We start from the raw sequence: 19075 nt of genomic DNA, 5'->3' as shown, positions 1-19075 counted from the left end.
ATTGGCAATTCAAAGAAATTTGACACAGTCACACAAAAGAGGAATTTCATTTGTCTTAAACCAGTTTTGTGACAAAACATTAATGCTATAATTATGAATAATTATAAATAAGCATTAATGATGTCTTTAATAATGTAAACCTGCTTTTTGTTTTAGCATGCATTTTGAAAAGTGGTGGTTCATGAAATGAAAATGTAATGACTACATACACTACTGTTCAAAAGTTTGGGGTCGGCATATGGTTTTTGTGTTTATGATCACTAAGACTGCATTTAATTGATCAAAATGACATGTATACATATTAAATAAATAATTAAATAATAATTTGGGTATTACAATTTGAAAAAAGGAAAAAAAAAAAAAATCTAATTGAATATGTTTTAAAATCGAATTTATTCCTGTGATGTCAAAGCTGAATTTTCAACATCATTACTCCAGTCTTCAGTGTCACATGATCCTTTCTAATTCTAATATGCTGATTTGCTGCTCAAGAAACATTTCTTATTATTATCAATGTTGAAACAGTTGTTGCTTAATATTTCTGTGGAAACTTTTTTTTTTTTTTTTAAATGAACAGCATTTATTTGAAGTAGAAATCTTATGTAACATTATAAAAGCCTTTACTAAAAATTAATAATTTATCATTTCTTTTAAAAAATCTTATTGACTCCAAACTTATATAAATTAAATAAAAATCTCAACTAGGTGTCATTTTATTGTCAAATTTTAATTGTAATGGTTTATTATGAATACCATTTAGTGTTTCAGGAAATTTTCCATGTGTTCTTGTTTTTATAAAATGTTTAATGGTAAATACATAGAAGTACTACAAAACATCTTGGTTACAACTGTAACCTTGGTTCCATAAAGAGGGAATGAGACACTGCGTCGAATGACATTGTGGGAATGCTTTGCGTGATTGCGTCGTGAAGCAAGTGTGAAATCAGTCTAATGGTGTGACGACTGAAGAGATGTCAGAGACGGGTGACGTCAAGACCTTGAAACTATAAAACATGCCCAAACTGTGCAGAGCTAGCTACTAATAGGCTGAAGTAAGTCGCTGACAAGCACGCCGGAAGTATGGCAGGGTGACGCATCTCGTTCCTTCTTCAGGGAACCAAGGTTACAGTCGTAACCCTGGGAACATCTATATCCACGCCGCCATAATGACCAGTGCCTGTCTAGCGTGAAATCGTTCAAAGCAGTAGGATGAGAGCACCTGAACCCCTGTTGTAGCGCTCAAGTCCAGGTCGTAGAACCTCACAAATGTGTGTGGTGAGAACCAGGCTACCACATCACAAACATCTTGAAGAGAGACTCCTGACAAGAGAGCCTTAGAGGCAGCCATACTCCTAGTAGGGGCTCGGACTGACATGCAAGGAAAGATGGTGTCCCCTCCACAGACCTTGAATTGAGCGACCCTCTAGTATCACTCCCCATCCTGTGAGAGAAGCATCCATCGTTAGCATCTTGCGACGACAATGAGCACCCAGCACGGGGCCTTGAGATAAGAACCAGGGTTTCTTCCACAGTACCAATGCACGTAAGCATTGCCGTGTGACCTTGATCATGCAAAAAGGACTGCCCCTCTAGGAAAACCCCTGGTCCTGAGCCACCACTGTAGGGGTCTCATGTATAGCAGGCCAAAAGGTATCACATTGGATGCTGCTGCCATCAGACCCAACAGTCTCTGAAACTGTTTCACAGTGAGTGACTGAGATAAAGCTAGACAGAATGGAAGAACCCAATATTGGTATCCTTTGCCCCTGAAAGCAAACCTCAAGAACTTTGTGTTATGGAAGGATGGATACATGGAAGTATGCGTCCTTGAGATCTATCATGACGAACAGTCCTCGGACCTGATTTGTGTTATGATCTGTCCCAAGGTTAACATTTTGAATTTGAGCTGCATGACTGACTGATTCAGATGACGCCCTTCATGCTTCTTTGGAACGATAAAGTAAAGGCTGTAGACACCTTTTTTTTCTGTCGAGGGGAGGTACACATTCTATGGCCCCTTTCCCCAACAAAGTCTTTACTTCTTGTTCCATAACAAGAGCCTGCTCAGGTTCCACCACTGTGGGTAGGACTCCCATAAATCTGGGTGGGCGAGACCCTAACTGAATAGTGTAACTCTTTTCAACTGTGCGCAGGACCCACTGAGATATATTTGGCAGTAACTTCCATGCTGACAGAAATTCTACTAAGAGAACCCTCAGAGGGGGCAAGCATCCCAACGCAGCTAAGTTTCCAGACGGATGATGAGATATGTACTCACTGGAGACCGCTGTGCCTTGAAGCACACAATGTGGCAGGGTTGGCAGAATGGCCCCCTGAAGGCACCGAGGGGAAATGGACACCGTATACTGCAGTGTTGACCACTTCCACCCAGAGGGGACTTCCCTCAGAGGTCTGACACCACTGGCATCAGGATCTCTTCCCTGCAACCTTCTTGGTGATAATGATGGTCTTCTGATCTGTTCTACCCCTCGAAGGCTGTAGTTGAGAGCGCCTTCTCAATCCCCCTTCTCTCTGGGGGGAGCTCGGGAAGCGACACTCTGCTTTTGTGCGAGGAACTGGCTTTCGATGTTTGGGGCTGCTCCCACTCAGCAGCCCTAGAGACCTGAGAACGGCGAGGGAGAAGCTTCTGGAATGCCACCACCTGCTTACTGGCCTCCTGGAACCTCTCGACGACTGTGTTGAAAGCATTTCCAAAGAGGGCGGGGGCATTAGTGGGGCGTCAATAAGGAAGCTTTCTATTTGATGGCACTATGATTTAACCAAAGGTGCCTCTCCCTGCCCTCATCAAAGTCTTCAAGCAAGTCAGCCTGGTAGGCTTGCAGCAAGCCCAGAGTATGAAGGGGCAAGCTGCAGCCTGACCAGACGCTGCATATGCTTTGCCCAGTACAGCTGATGTTGTTCTGACTGGCTTGGTGGGCAGTGTCAGGGCCTTTAGGGACGATGCAGTCTGAGTGGAAAGATAACTGGCTAACATCTCTTCTACCTTAGGCATCACCCCATATCCATGTTCATTGTGGCCAACTATAGTGGAATAGTGAGAGGTTTGTGCACTACTTTCTATAGGAAACTGTTTTTTTCCATGATCGACACCTCGGTGTGGAGATTGGGGAAAAAAACAGAAGGCCCCGACAATGAGGTTGCGCTCGTGAAGGCAGGAAGCGTTAGTCCAGTTTACTTTTAGGATGAATATCCTGCTTAGCTGCCCAGTCGATGTTTAATCTGGCAACAGCATGCGTCACAACCTCAACCCGTTCCTCATATGCAGGAGAGTGAAGCTGTGAGTCCTCAACATCTTCTGCCTCTATGCTTTCGGTATCCAACTTCTCAGAGCTGGACATCTGTATCACCAGTGCCTCACTCAGTGAGGAAGGAACTGCAAAACATGCTTCCTTTCCTTTCACTGAGAGAAGGCACTGGATCTATCAGGTGATGGCAGAGATAGGGCTGGGCCCGTCTCCAATCCATCTGATAAATCCATTTGCGATCCCCATGATCTATATCGCCGCTGTGCCTCGGCAGCAGCGAGACCCGAACCCAGGGGAACTCAAGCCTGTGCGCTCTTCTTAACAGTCTGAGGTCTAACGGTATCGCCGGCGATACCTCCGTGGTTTTTTTCTTATCAGTGTGAAAGAGACTCAAAATACTCCGTCAATGTTGCACATACAATTAAGAGTTATACACCATTTTAATCTGTGGAATACCTTCTTTCATTTGTGTACACTCAGAGCAAAAAGAAAATGTTGTGCTTTTTGTAAAATAAAGAAAAACTAACATGATGCGTGATCTCTTGTCTCCCTCTGAACAAACTCCAATCTGATAGTTCTTAGAAAATGAACTGTAACTTAGTGAATACTAATGACAAAAAAATTACACTTATGTCTGAAAAAACGTTAAGATGTCAGGTTTTAAAACATATAAGTCAAATCGAAAACAAACCTTCTGTGTTTATGTAATCTGTATGAAAAGAGAGCCATGTCAGAAATCCGTGATTCAGCTCATTATCCGCTAATGCGCCCACGCCCACGGAGCGAGCGCTATTCAGATGCAAATTCAGTCAATACATGCATTCATCGTCTCAATCGTGTATTTATTGTCTTCAAAAGTGTTTTGAATAGCCATATTTAGCGATATCTTGCCTCTGTTAGTTCCTTGATTGTCACATGATATGCCTCTTCTTTTACTGAGGCATTTGTAGACAAAAGGGGCAGAGCGCCCTCCGCCTCAAGGATGAATTAAAAACACAGCATCCAGCGCTCATAATAATGACAATAAATATAGAATAATAAATATTACTCCTCTGTATAGAAAATTGATATAAACATATGAGAATCCATCAATATTTCTCCAAATGTGTATGCTTTTAAGCATATTAAGAAATTATGGTCAATATAAGATTTTAAGAGTCAAAATGTGAAGCTTTAGTCTTAGATCTTTTTAATGATGTATAGTTTGTCAACTGCACATCAACATATAGGCTCTATAATATAACAAATATAGTAGCCTATATGAAATGCCCTAGAGCAGGGATGGACAACTCCGGTCCTGGAGGGCCAGTGTCCTGCAGAGTTTATCTCCATCCCTGATAAAAACTCACTTGCCTATAACTTTCTACTAATCCTAAAGACCTTGATTAGCTGGTTCAGGTGTGTTTGATTAGGGTTGGAGCTAAACTCTGCTGGACACTGGCCCTCCAGGACCGGAGTTGCCCATCCCTGCTCTAGAGGTAGGAATGTTCAGACGCTTTGCATCACAGAAATACATTATATTTTAAATAGAAAACCATTGTTTGGTTAGAGGCTTGAGACTTCTTTTAAAAACATTATAAATGGCAATGTGTTCAATCTTTTGACTGGTAGTGTAATTTAACATAGGCCTATACAAAATTTTCTTCATAAATACGTGCATGCATGAGATCACAAAAATCATGTTTTTTTTTTTTTTGTCCTGAGTGGACTTTAATCCTGTTATCAGCATGATCACAGAGGGTTTTTTCACAGCCTACCTGACTGAAAGGCCTCATTAATATGCAAGTAATTTCAGGTCATTATTATTCAATTCTTTTGTCTTCTCAGGTGAGAATCACCCATTATACATGAGGATTCATGCCTCCATGCATACTGTGTTTCTTGACCAAAAGTGTCTTAGAAAATTTAAATCTCTATATTGTTTTATATGAAGGAGTAGGAAGGATAATTTTTACTTCATTCTGAAGCAAAAACTCTAGTCTACAACCTCCAATACCCAGAAGTCTTATGAACACAGATTTAATATACTTTTTTTGGCCTTATTTCAGTGACTTAAGTTTTTTGTTTTTTCGATAACCACGCATAAATGTTATTCCTTCAAAAACACAAACATGTACATACATGTTTCCTCACATATTATTATAGCCTAGTTTGTGCTGAATACAGTGTAATGACACTTCATATGTTTATGAACAACTGAAAAAAGCACAAATGTCAGGGCATGTCATAACTTCTCCAGGGCCCCAAAAATTCTCAGACCCCTGAGGGTTAAAGAGCGGCAGGCGGGAGTGAAGCATCCGCAATGGAAGCTGTTCACAGTCTGCACAGCCAGCACCCTCAAGCGTTGACTGTGCATGCTCCGCTCCCAAACAAACCATGCAAAGATTGTATGTATCTCCACTTATGATGTAGGGTGGGCAGGAAGGAACACACAACCTAAACTGCTGTCTGCTTTCCATATATATATAATGATAGGGGGTAGACAAACAACACCAAATAAGACACACAATTTCACATATAGCGTTTCCTGAAGACACAGAAGCTAGCGCTGCACTGTCTGCTTTATAGACCTAATGTGCCAGAGAATCAAGCGAGTCACCATCTTTATAATATTGTCTTTGAACTTCTGGTGAAGTGGATTTACTTGTTGTAGAGTTAATGAAAGTTATCGTGAGCATTGTAATGTTTAAAGCAGTTGTCTTAACAAATGTCAGTAGACCGGAAAGATTTAAAAATGAGCAATTCATTAATAAATATGTAAGATTGCTTTGGAAATACAAACTGGAAATCGAAAGACAACGAGTGCAGTGCTGAAAAGGGGCGGGGCTGCATAAGGTCTATAATTTCCTGGTCGTGAAGTCCCCCGCCTTTGACGTCTCGTCACACCATTCGACTGATATCACACATGCTTCACGACACAATCATGTCAATTCAACTTCCTTAAGTTCAAATCAGGGTCCTCTTTGATACCTCAATGCAAATTTGAATTACAAAATAGTGCACAACCTTGACACTGTAAACACTGTAAAACTCCATATTGCTTACACACACATCCTGATGGGGAATCATTTTTTTCAAAATCAGTTCTTCCATATTATAGGTTGACACCTACACAATCCACTAATAACATCAGTTGGGTGTCATTAATAGCGCATCTGATCTTTCCAAGCCCAGTGCAAACAGACGTTACACACAGTCAGAATGACTTTGCCACAGTCAAACCTGCTGTGCTTATAAAGATTAAAAAAAGTGTTTGCTAATGCTCAAGACGGCAGCTACATAACAAAGGACATTGACAGATGACCTCCATTACTTAAAGACAGAAAGAGAGAGAGACTGTGAGGCTCCATGGAGAAGGCAAAAACTATAAATAATTTATGAATAATGAAAAGTCAAGGTGTTTGTATGCCTACTATGAGTAATACTAATAATGTAAAACTGCATGTGATGGGGTCACCTAGTAAGTCACATGAGCACTTCCTAAAACAAGAGAGCTTCCGAGCACCCACCATGACAGCATAACAACAACATATAATGAGCTACTAAGATTTGGTTCTGCTTGAATTACAACAGCATCCGAGTTGCATGAACTGAGTTGAGTTGAATGTTTGTGTAAAACCTCATGATCATGTTCTTCAGCCTGTTTTGAGAAGATCCAAAGAGCATCTTGAGCTTCAGGGAAAGCAAGAACATCGGACTGTCTGTACAAAGAGTCACATGATCAATGTCACAAATTTACTTTAATTAGTGACCTAGAAAAAGTGCAGAATCTGAAATATTTATTATTCATTTTACATGTTTGATTTAAATTTTTCAAAATTCTAAAATTCTAAATTAGACTTAGAATCTTAGATTTTTAATGTGGACAGACTTTTGTTCAACCCAGGCTCATTGGAAAAACATACTCACGCTTCGCGGCACTTTCAAAATGAAATGTTCAGTGAGAGGAACTAGGAGCTTGTTCGGTTTTATCCAAAACAGATGAACAAAAATCTGTCAAAGTTTTACTACATTGGCTGTAATAAAATTGGCTGTATCATCGCAGTTCAGAAAGGTAATGTTCAGTGAGTGTCACTAAAAGGTTAACTTAAAGGTGCAGTAAGCAATTTCTGAGAAACACTGCTGATATTGCAATTTAGGCTACACCCAAACAAACACACCCCTCCCTTCATTGCTCTGCCCCCAAAATAATGAACACACTATGCAATACAGGCAACCATTAACAAGTGGCACATTAGACAATTTGAGCAAGTATGGGTGAATCAGCTGTGATTCAACAACAACAACATCAGCAAATCTTGGTTCTGTAAAACATATAAAAAACAATGTTACTCACGTATCGAGCAGAAACAAAGCAGCCTCTGTGTCCATTTTCAGGCCTTCCCGCTCTCTAACGTCTCTCCAGCGTTGAAAAGCTTCTCCAATATTAATGCGGATCCTGGCTCTTGCCTGACTGTAACCCTTCTTCTTCCAATTATATTCCTCTGACCTTTTCCTCTTTGGTAATACCTTAGCTATGTCTTTTCTACAGTCTTTAAATGTCGCTCTTGCTCACTCTCTCTCCTCCTCCATCATGAATGTATACGCCCCCTACTGCTGATTGGCTACAAGTATGTTTTGGTGCTCCGTGGATTGTTTTTTCTCCTATTAACACAGCCAGAACTATGTACAAACACTTTTTTTTTCAACACACACAGAAAAGACATCTAGAAAATAAAAAATAAATAAAAAAAAGTTAAGTGTTTATTTAAATTTTCAACAGCATTTCTCGGAAATTGCTTACTGCACCTTTAATTCTCTATAGAGAATGTATAAAAATATGTAGAGCTACTGCAAAAACAGAAGTTCAAACACAAAATTATAAAGATGGCTGTAGGGCTGCCACCTAATAGTCGACTAATCGTTAGTCGAATAAAATAGGCTTAGTCGACCAAAAATGTTAGTCAGTTAGCTGCAGAAAAAAAAAAAAAAAACCTAGTGGCAAAGTCACACAGTCCATGAGGGACAGATCATTAAAGGTGGTTCCTTGTGCTAATTACAGTATGTCAGGCAGGAAATCTAAATGTTCGCCTATCATCCATCGACCTCAAATATGGCTTATCATCCGAAACGTAGCAACTTTACATGGCTGCTCTCTCTAACATTAACCTAGATAAATGTGTGCTATTATTAGGCACATATCCAAATGTTTGTACAGAGTGTGGAAGTTGAAGTATTAGTGCACTTACTGCATGACATGGAGGCGCCGACACGATCACTTGCATTTTTTCATGATAACAGCAGAAACAACTTAAAGGTGCCCTAGAACTTTTTTTTAAAAGATATAATATAAGTCTAAGGTGTCCCCTGAATGTGTCTGTGAAGTTTCAGCTCAAAATACCCCATAGATTTGTTTTAATTCATTTTTTTAACTGCCTATTTTGGGGCATAATTAGAAATGAGCCGATTCAGGGTGTGTGGCCCTTTAAATCTGGTGCCCCACGCCCCAAGAGCTCGAGCTTGCCTTAAACAACATAAAAAAAGTTCAAACGGCTAATATAACCCTCAAAATGGATCTTTACAAAGTGTTCGTCATGCAGCATGTCTAATCGCGTAAGTACAGTGTTTATTTGGAAGTTTACATTGATTCTGAATGAGTTTGAGGCTATGCTCCGTGGCTAACGGCTAATGCTACACTGTTGGAGAGATTTATAAAGGGCTTGCGAGGCAGCATCATCAACTTCATCTTTGCAGCCGAAACTGATTCAGAAAACACTACCTTATTAATAAACAATTAAAATGTCTCCTTGCTATTTTTTCCCAACACACTGATGATCCTCACTTTTGCCTATGCTTTGCGGAAAGCAGTACGTGACAGCTTGAGCGCGGAATTGGCTATATTACGCCTATAGATATTAAATGCTCGTTATGGTTTAGCATTCTCCTCAGTATATATTTAAGTAATTAAATTAATTTAAACGTGCAATTAGTCGACTAATGGCTTAAACGAGTCGACTAGAACAATCTTTAGTTGGTGGCAGACCTATGGCTGTGCACTTGTTTCTCTGGTGCACAAAGTCTATACTAAAATTTAAAATAACGTACCACCAAACCCTACCCTAAACCTAACTGATAGGCTATTGTTAACAAAAGCAAATGTAATATACTTAGGAATTATACCAAATGTAGCAGTGTAGTACCAAGTGAGCAACCGAGCAAGGAGTTGGTTATGTGATGCAAGCGTGCAAAGTGACAAAATATATTTGTTTACAAATGTATTAGTTTACAAATCTTGCACTATATGGTAAAAGTGTTTTGAGGTAATAGTATTGTACAAGGAACCACATGAAAATAAGTCTTTATTAATCAATAATCCGCAATCATAATTTGTGTCATAATGAAATAAAAGTTGCTGGTGTTTCACTGCCAATAGTGTTCATTTCAGCTGGAAACTGCAGTGAATAGTATGCATACATACATGTCTGGAGTTCTGCAAAAATGTAAGTAGAGGCAGTGAGGCACGTTTTTCCAGTGAGCCTATGTTGTTTTTGGATCCCACTGGCAGCTTTCTTTAAAGCATCTGACCATTTTTCAAGTCCTTAACACAACAGGCATCCTATTTGGCATTTACCATACACTACAGTCTATAAATTCACACAATATTACCTAATAGTAATAACCAAATCATAACACACTGATGAGGCATCAAGAAAGCATCAGAAACAGAGTGCACCCCATCACCATCAATATCCCATATCCATCCGCTTACCGTAAATTAACCATTAAATCACAGCACTGACCATCCTTCAGAAGTGATATTCCACGGCATATGTGACGACTCACTCCCTCACCCCTCCTTTAGGAGCCATTTATGGGCTGGTAGACATTTTAGAGTGCTGATGCTGACATTTGCTCTGATCTGACTGGTGATGGTCCCTACAGTCAGAGGGTGAGGCCTCCCCCGCCCCGCTCCACATGAGACAAAAGAATCCCCCTGACATTACTTAACTCTGTTGTTCTTTCTCCCCATACTGTCTCTCACTCTCTCCTTTAACAGCTCTTCTTCTTGACCTCCAAATTCTCTCTCCTCTCGCATTAATAATCAATGAGCTGCAGCGTTAGAGGAGACTCTTGTCTTAGTCCTGATAGTCACTTCGCACACAAACATTCAACATCCAGTGCTTTGGAGAGGACCAGCCCTTGAGTCACACCCACTACATACTCCTGCATGATGTAAGCAATATGATGACATATTACGCACAGCACAAAAACAGCAGCAGCAGGTTAGTAGCAACTGAATATTATTATAGATGTCACTTCTTTTCGTTTCAATTATTAATCAAACCACTTATTACAGAATACTAAACATTTATGAAGAAGACGATACAAAAATCATGACAAATAAAATGTGGGACTTTCATGGCAGCATCTGATTGGCCAGTGCACATCAACACATGCACGTGAGAATGGCTGGAAATGAGCAGGATCATAAACAGCACCTGCATTGCGGACAGCGCAACAATCAACGAGATAAACCACGATCCTGAAAATTAAAACAGGTACATCAGAAGACATTTAAAAGGCTAGAAACACAAGACGGTGTCTGTTGCGCTTTGCGCAAAACCTGTGAACATTAGAGAAACGACAGCACGTGTTCAAAACAATACTGCATATGCATCTGCTAAGTAAAATCAATAGGTTTTCAGTTAACAATATCATTTTAATAAACCAAAGCTTGACGCATTAATACAAAATGATTATGAAAAGACAAAACGTTCAATTGATAGTGACTTCAAAGCAGGTTTTTTTTTTTTTTTTTTTTTAAATTTATATATTTTTGGATTTTAAGTAGGCTAATAATCACGATAAATAATTAAACATAAATAATCTAAACTGCATTTCGCACCAAGATAAATCATACAGACCATCCAAAACAAGCCGCCACAATTGTGTCAATGTCAATAACGTGTTCAATGACATCTTTATGCCACTTTATAACACCCATCTTCTTCATCATCGTCTCTACAGTAGTTACTGTCACAATAATCAGCCACCGGCTCATTCGAGTCGATTAATGATCTCATCCGTCTGAAAATACGCAACAAGCAACAAACAACAACAACAGCCGCTATCAGTGCCAGCGCTAAGCCGCATACTTAAAATATACATGCCAGTAATGTTTTCAAAATCATGTAGTAACCTACAGTAGGCATTCTTTGAAACACATCGCTTCAGTCAGCGGCTCGAGCTCGAGCGCGAGCAGGTGCAGCTGAGATGAGACCTGCCCCTCCGCGCGCATTACACCGGGAGCGAAGCGCAAGAAGCGGCCGACACCTACCAGAAAGACGGGCTGAGATTAGTATATGTCTGATGGGTAGAGATGGGCTTGGTTCTGCTGTCTGTGAGCTGCTGAGAGGAAAGGTTTGCGGGGGGTTTTCTCTTCGCTGGGGCAGAGAGAGAGAGGGCTGTGTCTGTCATCTCCCGGAGATACAACACTAAATAAAGCGGTGCATGCCGGGATACTGAGGAAAACACGCGCGCGCACTTCTGAGGGCCTCTGGTGCAGGTGAAACGCACGTACACAAGTCACTTTATTATCGTCTTACAGTTGGTGATGAATAGCTTAAAAGTTATCAATTTGATATGCAGTATAACATCTGGCGACCGCGAGTTAATTTTGTCAACCGAAATGTATTCATACCGAAGCGTCATCATTACTATAGAAACAGCGCACGCGCGCGCATACACGTCTCCGAGAAGTCTTAATATCTGTACAATTATGAAAATTAAAGTTAATATAGTCCTCATTATATCAGCTGCATCACATATAAACGTGATTTCCAAAAGGAACGTACATTTTGTTTCTGTTATAAGGGAAATAGCCTACCGTCATTAGTGGAGGGAACATTTTAACAGCCCTTTTAATTATTGAGTCAACATTTCTAAAACAAGAAAGACAGAAAGACTGTTTCTTTGCTTAATGAATTTTGACACTTTGCGTCCCCTTTTATTTATTTTCTATTTATTTAATTTCTATCTGTAACTATTTATGTATAGGGTATGTATTCTCATTTATTCTTGGATCTTGGATCTACAGTAGAAACAATAGGCCTATATTGTAATTAACTTTCTGGATAAAGTCATCTGCTAAATGTAGCCCAATTATGAGGATATCATGTTTGCAATGTGATATGTTCTTAATAAAAAGTAACAAAATGTGTTGTTTAAAAAGGTGTACATAAATTAAAAACAAACAAAAAATATATATATATAATAATGTTCAAAAACTTGTCCTTTGAAATCCACAGTTGCCAACATGTGGAAAAAGGTCACCTGTTTAACAAATTGACAGGTTAACCAATTTATGATAATGTTAATTGAAAGACATTATTCTTATCTTCATTTCTAAAAAAAATAAATAAATAAATAAAAAATAGGTTTTAACTACTATATAAGTTAAAGGGTTAGTTCACCCAACAATGAATATTCTTTCATTTATTACTCACCCTCATGCCGTTCCACACCCATAAGACCTTCGTTCATCTTCGGAACACAAATGAAGATATTTTAGTTGAAATCCGATGGCTCCGTGAGGCCTCCATAGGGAGCAATGACATTTCCTCTCTCAAGATCCATCGTACAAAATAACGGTTTATATAGTGATGACCGATTTCAAAACACTGCTTCAGGAAGCTTCGGAGCGTTATGAATCAGAGTGTCGAATCATGATTCGGATCGCATGTCAAACTGCTGAAATCACATGACTTTGGCGCTCCGAACCACTGATTCGACACGCTGATTCATTTGTGCTCCGAAGCTTCCTGAATCAGTGTTTTGAATTCGGTCATCACTAAATAAGTGTTTTTTTTTTTTTTGCCGCTCCAAAAATATTCTCGTCGCTTTATAATATTAATATTAAACCACTGTACTCACATGAACCGATTTAAATATGTTTTTAGTACCTTTATGGATCTTGAGAGAGGAAATGTCATTGCTCCCTATGAAGGCCACACGGAGCCATCGGATTTCAACTAAAATATCTTAATTTGTGTTTCAAAGATGAACGAAGGTCTTACGGGTGTGGAACGGCATGAGGGTGAGTAATAAATGACAGAATTTAAATTTTTGGGTGAACTAACCTTTTAATTTGTAGGCTAATAATTTAAACACATACTGTAGGCTTTTAATTAAATATACTTTTTTCCATAAAAGTAATTTAATTTAAACTAAAATAAACACTGATTTTAATCCTTACATAAGATTAGTTTTATTCTCATATATTTGTCTTTTACACATAAAACTAATTTTAAGCTTGTGCAAAATTCTCAGTAATAAATATTTGGATGATTATTATTTTAATAGTCTTTGAAAGGAGTTGTATTCTGTGACGCCATAACTGTTCATAACTATTTAATAAGCCAAGTTAACATGAAATATTTTTCACTACACAATATGAATCTTGTTTTGGTTAGTGTCTGATCATGAGAACATAAGGAGCATCTTCTTGCCAAGATAGAATCTCCTGGATTAGTCAAATTATAAAAGCCTTCAAGTGCAGACTGGAACTCCACCAAGAGGAACATTCCACAACAAAACCAATTTGCTTGAGTGAAGCCTTTGCATTTTCTGAAAACACAAAACAGACGTGTCCTTCATGGTGAGACCTCTACTGCTGCCCAGTTTATTTTTTTTTTGTTGTTTTTTTTTTTAAATAGCTAATTTGTGGCAGTTGTACAAATTATTTTGAGAGTTCACAGCAACATCGAATCAATTCTTAGAGCTAATCCAGTGGGGAATTATATTTAGTGTTCAAACCTGACACTGGCTGCATCTGAAAACCTAGGTAGCTGTCTTGCTGCCTCGCTGTCTTATAAGAGAATGACTTGTACGGCAGCGTTTGTGCATGAAGGCACCTCACGAAACTGATTTCAGACAGACTTCTGAGGCAGTGTAACAGTTTAATGATCTACAGCAATATAGCACGAGCTTTGGTAAGAACTAAACAAATATTTAATTACTACAGCAGTAATTTCTCGATAGAAATTATATCAAAATTGAAATATGTTGGTCAAAATCGTACATTTATACACAAACTGAGCAGCAAACGCAACTTTCGGACGCCATCTTTATTTTTCTAGCTCAACTGTCATAGAATGGAAAGCACAGGATTGTGGGATATCAAAGGCAGCTAAGGATACATCTATGCTTCCTTCAAAAATCCATTTGAGGAAGGTATCTCATGAGACAGGAAGTGAAGCTAACATTGGATTCGGACGTGCCTTGATGCCTACCTACCTTGAAATGTGTCCTCGGAAGGCAGCATTTTCCAGTTTTCGGACGCAGCCTAAATATGTTGAACATTCCGAGCAGAGAATGTCCACAAGAGAGCAGTGTTTTACCATTTCACTCGAACATCTTGACTTTGACCTTGGATGGAAGCAGATGGAGACACTCCCCTTCTGTAGATGCAACTGACAAGTTAATTTTTCAGTAACATTTCACATGCCTTTTTAGGCTCTCGCATGCAGGCAGGCACGACAGAGTGAGACCTAAGTAAGAATACACGTTTCTTTCTTTTTCCAAAGGACAATTAAGGCTGGAGAGCATGCTGTGGTTTTTGCAAAAGCTTTTTTCATCTAACAAACAGAGATTCAGATTCATACATCTAAGTCAAACATGATTCCAACCATCCATCTAAAACTTGAACCACTTTGTGGGAGGAAAAAAGTAGCTGAATCTTGTCTCATGTTGTTTATTCATCGCTCAGTCTAACTATGGTAAAAAGCAGACTGTTTAAACTTTGTATTGTATGGTTTAAACTACATTTAGTGCACTTATAATATTTAACCAACAGTGGTTGAAAAGCCTCAGTCCATATACGGTGTCTCTCAGTCACTTATAACAACAGATGGCATGTCTGCACCTACCTGCTGTGGCCATGCTAATACCCTTATAGAAACAAATCACCCATGTTCAGTTTCCACTTTACAGTTTATCTTTCGAAAACGAAGAGTGTCTATTCCCTGAGCCCAAACCCTCAAAACTTTTCACTGAACGCCTGAGGCCGAGAACAGAAGTCCCTCTGTACTTCTCTCTCCACACAAACAGACCTCTCTCTTCCTGAAATTACATTTGGCATGGTGAATTCCACAGTGGCCCAGCTACTGTGTAAAGTGATATGAACCAAACAAGAAATCAATTTTCATAACCACTCAAGAAGAAGAGAGCGAGACTTGAGGACAGTCTCAAATAAAAGGCAGCAGGTCTGTGGGATAAATGGAATTGTTGTCCTACTCCTGAGATGTTATTGTTTGGAAATGGACTTTGAATCTTTACCCAGCTTTCATTCAGTCTCTTGACCTGGATTAAATTCTTCTCATGTCTTTATTTTTAGGGTGTCTGGCTAAAAGCCCAGAATTTGGAAAGGAGAGAGAAATGAGTAAGAGAGAGAAAAAGAGGTGGTTGAGGGCACAACCATCTCTTTTCCCATCAGCGGTAAAAGAAAACTTCTCCATTGAAACACATACCTTATTCAAGATTTGTTTTACTTTGTGTCTTTTGAGTTATTTATGTTTCATAACAGGTAGCCGTAAAAGTTCAGAAAGAGGAAGGAGGACTCCCCAAATAAAACATGAAGACCACAGTGAACGTCCATCCAAAGGAAATCGGTTTAGTGTTTCAAAAAACACTGAATCATACGAGTGAAATCTTGTGCGACGTGGGTCAAGTTTAAATACCGGCATGCTCTTAATACACACACACACACACACTGCTGTCAGGCGCTATGGTACTAGTTGAAGATGTATGCCTGTAAATGCGTTTAGTCTCCTCAACTCCCTGAAGTGATTTCCAGAACTTTTGGCACTGTTTTCCAAAAAATTCCCAGTCCAACTACCATCAGCTATTCCAGCCACGCAAAAAATGCACCGTTCATGCAACTCCAGCTAATCTAGTGAAAGAGACTTTGGTGAAAACTTTTTTTTTTTCCTTTCTGTCATCTACAAAAAAAAAGTAAGGGAAAAAAGAGAAATAAAGGCTTTAACCCTTGTTAGTTCTAGTCCTCAGATTTGAATGACTTTACACCGTATCACTCCGCTTCGCTGTTTGCGAGTTCCAGACAGACTGTCTGTGCTTCAGTGGTGATGATTTTTAGCAGGTTACATACTGTTTTTAAAAAAGTAGTACACTTTAGCAAAAAAAAAAGGAAAAAAAAAAAAAAAAAAAAAAAGATTACTTATTACAGATAATATACTTTAAAAGGATATACTGAATTGTTTTTCGGACACTTAAAGGGTTAGTTCACCCAAAAATGAAAATTCTGTCATTTATTACTTGCCCTCATGCCGTTCCACACCCGTAAAACCTTCATTAATCTTCGGAACACAAATGAAGATATTTTACTTGAAATCCAATGGCTCAGTGAGGCCTCCATGAAGCAATGTCACTTCCTCTCTCAAGATCCATAAAGGTACTAAAAACATATTTAAATCGGTTCATGTGAGTACAGTGATTCAATATTAATATTATAAAGCGATGAAAATATTTTTAGAGCGCCAAAAATAACAAAATAACGACTTATTTAGTGATGGCGGATTTAAAAACAGGACGTAGCATAAGCGTTTTGAACTGCGAGAGGCGTTACACTTTCTTCGTAAGTTGAATACGGAAGGCGGTCTGATGGAAACTAGATATTTTACTTTATAACTTGTTAAATATGGATATTTATCTTACACAAATGCATCGCTTCACTCCAGAAGGCCTTAATTAACCCCCCTGGAGCTGTGTGGAGTACGTTTTGCTTTGGATGGATGCGCTTTCTTGAGCTTTACTCGTTTGTCCCGTTGACTGTCATTATGAAGCTAAAATGGTCAGGATATTTATTAATATAACTCCGACTATGTTCAACTGAAAGAAGAAATTTATATACACCTAGGATGGCTTGAGGGGGAGTAAAGCTTGGGCTAATTTTCATTGTAAAGTAAACTAATAATTTAAGAGTGTTTTTTGTTTGTTTGATTGTTTTTTTAACCACTTAAGCAGGACTTACAGTAAGTACATACAAAGTGTTCTGCCGAATGTACTTACAAACATTTATGCTTAACTAAATGTAATTTCTATTAAACCTTGTATGTCATGAATTTACATGCATATTAATGTTGCAATTTAGTACATTTAAAATATATTTAAATGTAATATAAAATACACATTACAGTTAAAATTATAAAGTACTTAACATGTGCTTTAATGTGTTAGTCAACACATCTAAATAAGTGTACTTCTTTAAAGCACAAGAAATTATTAAAACATAATGATTTAAAGTGTACTTTAAAGTAAAATGTAATTTGACCTGATTACAAAGTGCACTTTTTAAAAGTGTACTAAGGCCTAATGTGTTAAAGTCACTATGAAATTAAGATTGACACTGCTAATATATATATATATATATATATTATATATATATATATATATATATATATATATATATATATACACTACCGTTCAAAAGTTTGGGATCGGTAAGATTTTTAATGTCTTTAAAAGAAGTTTTGTCTGCTCACCAGACGATTGTGAAATATTATTACAATTTAAAATGACTGTTTTCTATTTGAAAATATTTGAAAATGTAATTTATTCTGGGGTTGGCAAAGCTGAATTTTCAGCATCATTACTCCAGTCTTCAGTGTCACATGATCCTTCAGAAATCATTCTAATATGATTTGATGCTCAAGAAACATTTATTGTGTACAGATGTTCAAAATATTTTTGTACAATATTTTTTTTCAGGATTCTTTGATGAATAGAAAGTTCAAAAGAACAGTGTTTATTTGAAATCTAATCCCTGTTGAAAAAAATATTAATTTCTTTAAATTCTTCTCAAAAAAAAAAAAAAAAAATTTTGATTACTGATTGAATTACTGACCCCAAACTGTAGTGTATAATGTTACAAAAGCTTTGTATTTCAGATAAATGCTGTTCTTTTGAACTTTCTATTCAATATGTATCTAATAAATGTTTCTTGATCAGCAAATCATCATATTAAAATTATTTCTGAAGGATCATGTGACACTGAAGACTGGAGAAATGATGCTGAAAATTCAGCTTTTCCAACACAGAAATAAATTACATTTTATATTATATTCCAATAGAAAATAGTTATTTTAAATTGTAATAATATTTCACAACATTACTGTTTTTACTGTATTTTTAATGAAATAAATGCAATCTTGGTGAGCCGACAAATCTTCTTTTAAAAATATTAAAAATCTTACCGATCCCAAACTTTTGAATGGTAGTGTGTGTGTGTGTGTATATATATATATATATATATATATATATACAGAATATTGCAGTATTTTTTATAAATGATTTATCCATGAAAATCATTGTTTAAAATAACTTTAATCAAAATAACTTCCCTCCCTCTTGCTGTGACATCTCTTCTCTTCTCTGATGACAAGTTTACTGGTGTGAGGGCGGACAGTCTGTCACTAACATGAGATCACAGCAATAGCAAACCATCCAATGATCCAATGTCAAAAACATTCAGAAATGGCATTTCTGTATGCTGATCAGAGATGTGGTTTATTCTGTGGCTTGATTTGGTACTATTTTTGTTGGCAAAGCAAAGTAGCTGGCAATATTATGCCTAAAAATAAAGTTCTTCAATATTAATGCTTTATCACAGCATGATGATTTGAACAACAGCACTCTTGTAATACGGCTAGTAACATCTAGGAGCAACATTTTAGGAGCAGTCGTGAAGGTTTTGGGATGCTTGTTTTTTCAATTCCCAAGCAAACATGCAAGCACACAAAACCAAAGTCAGCAAT

At 37.9% G+C, this 19075-nt stretch overlaps 1 protein-coding gene across 2 annotated transcripts in view; it reads right to left on the bottom strand.

The window, feature by feature from the left end:
- Positions 1 to 11719, bottom strand: part of ccdc92 (coiled-coil domain containing 92) — a 28244-nt gene extending 16525 nt beyond the window's left edge. Inside the window, exon 1 of one of the 2 annotated variants that reach the window (XM_067393937.1) lies at positions 11584 to 11719. The gene's annotated coding sequence lies outside the window, so the exon portion shown is untranslated. Of the gene's footprint in view, positions 1 to 7602; positions 8066 to 11583 lie in introns of those variants that run through there. The other variant, XM_067393938.1, reaches the window with a different exon arrangement.
- Positions 11720 to 19075: the final 7356 nt, after the last annotated feature.

This window comes from Chanodichthys erythropterus, chromosome 9 (assembly GCF_024489055.1).
Source record: "Chanodichthys erythropterus isolate Z2021 chromosome 9, ASM2448905v1, whole genome shotgun sequence".
NCBI lineage: Eukaryota > Metazoa > Chordata > Actinopteri > Cypriniformes > Xenocyprididae > Chanodichthys > Chanodichthys erythropterus.
The sequence above is the reverse complement of the archived record's forward strand: the minus strand, read 5'-3'. Positions and strand labels throughout refer to the sequence as shown.